Source organism: Oratosquilla oratoria, chromosome 10 (assembly GCF_046742065.1).
Source record: "Oratosquilla oratoria isolate Oo_2021 chromosome 10, ASM4674206v1, whole genome shotgun sequence".
In the NCBI taxonomy this organism is placed as follows: Eukaryota; Metazoa; Arthropoda; class Malacostraca; order Stomatopoda; family Squillidae; genus Oratosquilla; species Oratosquilla oratoria.
In genome coordinates, this window is record NC_134786.1 from 72,590,315 (window position 1) to 72,595,314 (window position 5,000).

The following is a 5,000-nucleotide window of genomic DNA, read 5'->3' on the forward strand; positions in this document are numbered from 1 at the left end:
ACAACATCAGAAACAAACGAAAGGGTGAATGTAGTGATTACAATATTGTATTAGGAACAGTAGATATACTAATTGCAGAACCGAGTTTCCAGGAAACAGAATACAGTAACTGCAAGTTTATTCATAAATTCAGTTAAAAAGAACAGTTTGAACGTCTGCCTCGCCTGATGCCTTATTCAGGCAACACACACACACACAAACAAAACTAGTCCAGCACCTTCCCACTACACGCACAATCTATCTGTACTTTAAACCCTTCTGTGTGTCCATCTCTGGGTGAAGGTGGGCCACGCCTGTTGTGGCAGAAGGGAAGACACCCACAGCCCTCCCAGGGCCTTCCCCCCTCAGGTTCCCTTGGCGAGACAGGGGAGGGGGGGGCTGTCCGTCCAGAGTACAGGATCCAGTCAACTCTCCTGCCACAAACAGTTTCCTCTTCTATTTGTAAACAGTGCAGTGTAGTAAATGTATTTTAGGGAAATGCACATTAAGTGTTGTTTTGTTTACAAATCTAATCAAGACTTTCACACAAGTGATCAAAATGCCTGGTGTCAGATTAAGAAACATTTAATATCTAAATCTCACCAAAGAACGAGATGATAATAGAAATGAAATCCATGATATTCTGAGATTCAAAGTTTTTTTTTTGAGAAACGGCAACCTATAATATCGAGATTCAATTTTTGAGAGAAATGACAACTAATGATATTGTGAAAGAATTTGTTGGGAAATCACAACCTATGACACTGTTAGATTGAAGAAAAATGGAAAGTGACAGACAATGATGTAGTGAATACGTAACCTTTTGGGAAATAAGAACCAACAATACTGTGGGAACGAAACATTTCGGGAAACGGTAATCCATACTAATACGAGGTTCAATAATCCCAGGAAAAGACAGCCTCTGCTACTGAACGTCTCAAAAGACTTCGGTCGACATAACAACCCATGACGTTGCGTGAGCGAAGCGTTTCGGGAAACGACACAAATAACAACACGGAGACCCAAAGGCTTGGATGTGAAGGAGTCCAGCCCGGAATTTGACGCGACTTTGAGCCCCGCTCCTAAGCACCTTATTCGATCAATTACCTAACTGCTTTACTTCAGGTAAATCAACAACAACCTCCTCTAATTGCCGGTTCCACTACCACACTGTGGGCAGAGCAACATTCCTACTTTGCGTTTCCTGATCTGCCGCCGCATCAAGATTAATGAAACTGTGCATTAGCCGCTCCCGATAACACGTCTCCACTAGCACCATGACCAAAGGGAAACAATGGACTACAATGGCAAAGCATGCCGACAGGAGACCTTTCGGCCCATAACGAGGTCGGAGGCAGAAAAGAAATCAAATAAAGAAGCAAACAGACAAACAAAACAAGACCATCAAACAAAATAACCAACTGACTGACCTTACAACATTCTGTTGTGATGGTTCTCCAAGTTTATTTCAGAACTTTGAACTGTGTACCAGGGAATCTTTGTCCATGTCTACACCTACCATGAACTAAATGTACAGAAAATTGAACAATTTTAACACCAAACTTATAATAAATGTATATGATATAGATCATAACAAATTCAGTCTGAATTTGACAAATAACAAGTCGAAACTAAATGAACTTAATATTTGGTTAACTACAATAACACCTGGCAGACCTACAAACCATATGTAGTTCAATCGCAGTATGCCAAATTGAGCCTAAGCCAGTTGTTGTCAACCTGGGAGCCATGAGGCCCCCCTTAGACCTATGACATCAATCTGGGGGGTGGGGGCATAGCCTACTGTTACAAATATGTAGTGTGAGGATTAAGAATGTAAAAAAGCCTTCCATTACTCTGTTCTGGCAGAGGAAATATAAGATAATTATGATTGTCAATTTTGTAATAGAGCAAAGGGTTTCTGTTCATCATCAATTCATATATATATATATATATATATATATATATATATATATATACATATATATATATATATATATATATAAATAAAACTGAACAAATCACTCGTAATGGTGAAGTCTTTCAAATAACCACTATTACGAATGATTTGCACCATGATGGCCACAACGGCGAAGAGAATAAAAACCTCGGTCAGTTCCTGCGTGCTGTTCTTCACGTGCGGCGTTGGGAACTGGAGGGTGAAACGAACGATACTTGACGGCAGTTGGCAGTCGCCTTCATTCCTGGGTATTAGTTGATATCAGGTTCTGGCTCTTTTGAACGCTCAGTGGAGTAGTCGGTAGAGCGGAGGGCTGGCATCATGATCGTCCCCGGGTCGAGTACCGCAACAGCCGGGTTCATCACACACACACACCATATATATATATATATATATATATATATATATATATATTATAAAAGGTTGAACAGCACTGGTCTGAGCCAACCTGACAACCTATCTTTTCCTAATCTTACTTGACCCCGTATGGACACTTTATCGACTGCTTAAGTTCTATACAATCAATGAGTCAGGAGCCCTAGTAACACCCCTGCGGCCCAGAGTCATGCAACATTCTTTTAGGATCGAAGACTAATCCCCATTCAGGGAAGAAGAATGAGGATGATCACTTTTACGTCCCCGAGGATAGAAACGCTGGTTGCGCAACTCCACTCATCTGATCTGACCTGACCTGACCTGAACCAGCCCGGATTTCCAGGCTACTCGATTCAATCCCGACCCATCTTCTTCGTCCAACTCAACCCGAAACCTCAGGGGGCCAACGCTAATGCTCGACCATTCTATTCAGTTTCACAGCAATCCTTCGATTTCATTGGGTTCATCTCATCCAGACGAGTTTCATGGTAGCGGTCGGTGGTTGGTGGGTGGTGGGTGTTGGGTGTTGTTGTTGTTGTTGTTTGTGGTGGTGGGTGGTGGTGATGGTGGTGGTGGTAGTGGTGGTGGTCGGTGGTACTGGTGGTGGTCGGTGGTAGTGATGGTGGTGGTAGTGGTGTAGGTGGTGGTGGTAATGGTAGCGGTGGTGGTAGTGGTTGTGGTGATGGTGGATATGGTTGTTGTGGTGGTTGTGCTGTTGTTATTGTTCTTGTTGTTGGTGGTGCTTGTGTTGTTGTTGTTGTTATTATTGGTGGTGGTGGTGGTGGCGGCGGTGGTTGCTGTGGTGGTTGTGTTGTTGTTATTGTTTGTTGTTGTTGTTATTGTTGGTGGTGGTGGTGGAGTTTGGTGGTGGTGGTGGTAGTGGTGGTGGTGGTTGTGTTGTTGTTGTTATTGTTCTTGTTGGTGGTGGTGCTTGTGTTGTTGTTGGTGATGGTGGAGTTTGGTGGTGATGGTGGTGGTGGTGGTGGTGGCGGCGGAGGTGGTGGCGGAGGTGGTGGTGGTGGTGGTGGTGGTGGTGGCGGCGGAGGCGGTGGCGGAGGTGGTGGCGGTGGTTCGGGTGGTTGGTGGTGGCGGTAACCGGATAGACCACCGTAATTGGAACGAGATCAACTAGGAATGGATCAACTGGGGCCGGATCGACTGGGTCAGGATCAGAACTGGGGCCAGACAGACTAGGTCCGGATCGAGAATGGAGCTGGGCTGACTGGGGCCGAATAGACTGAGGCCGGAGTGACTGGGGGGGGGGGGGGCTGGATCGACAGAACAGGACCGACTAGAGCCGGGTCGTACTTGCCGCAGTCCGACTTTGAACTATGGGATAAAATCGTCCAACGTAAATTCTGACACAAAATTGACAAAGAAAAGAGCGTCACAACACAAAATGGACAGGACGTACATCTACACTTGCACTACCTACTGTCAAAATAACAATCTGTAGTCAGCTATTCTACCGTCAGGTAATTAAAGAAATAATAATAATAATAAAAATACAATTATTCCCCATTCTTGATGCGTTAAAACAGACTGTTTTACTCTGGACTGAGTCCCCTCCTAATCCGTCATAGGTGACAATCGCAACCATCTGGTTCTCCTCTGAGCACGTTGGGTTTAGGCGACGGCTTCGGCCGCAGATATAGCCTTCCTGGTGCAAACTCCTTTAACTCTTTTCTTTACTCTTACTGTCGCCAGACTATTTTATTCATATCCGCGGCACGCACACATACACATACACCCGCATCGATGATAAAAGGGTCTCGTACAAAGAACTTTCCACGGTGAAAACCTTTTCAAGGTGAATGAATTGAGACATCTTATTCTGGGCAAAAACGATCGGTTCTTGTGCAACCGAGTCGTCTGGGCCCTGGATTGATGCCGATCTGGGCCAACAGAGACCCCTTTTTTTCAACAATACCCATGAAGTTTCGTCATCGTACCTTAAGCGTGGTTCCCAGGAACAATGTTTCGGCACCAAGTGGTACCGAAACTGTGTTCCGGCAACACTTTTTGTGAACAAGTTCCATGGTACCGTGAAAAAGAGTCATCTTGCTCCCGAAATAGGAAACTTTCGTGGCCTTCTCACGTCAAATTTACATTAATCTACAATGCCTGACGAATTGGTGAGTTGACAGAAGAGTCACCTTTTTCCAGTTTTGCTCGTGCACGAGCGAAACGGGGAAAAAGGTGCCGAGAAAAGGCAAACTTGGTGTCGAAACATTCCTCGTGTGAACCGCGCTTACTAGAAAAACCTTTAAAAGATGCAATCACTCAATGTACTCTTTTTTTGTCTTAAAATATAAATAGATTTTTAGTTACTGTATTCTGTTCCCTGAAAACAGTACTGCAATTATTGCATCTATTATTTATAGATAAATCATTGGAATCACTGCATTCACTGTTTCTTTGAAAGAGAATTGCTATTGCAATTTTTGCACCCGTGATCATTTTTCTTGGTAATATATATGAAAAATTCTATTATCACTGAAATACAAATAAATGTCTAACTATTGCAGCCTCATTATTTTTTTCAATCTAAGACTGTAATTATTATACACATCGTTTTCCTTGGAAATTACGATAAAACTAGTTTCCTATTCACAATCTATGTGTTGTGGACTGTGCCTCGCTGCACTGCTTTGGACTTCCAACGGTGTGGCGGGAGCAGGGTGGA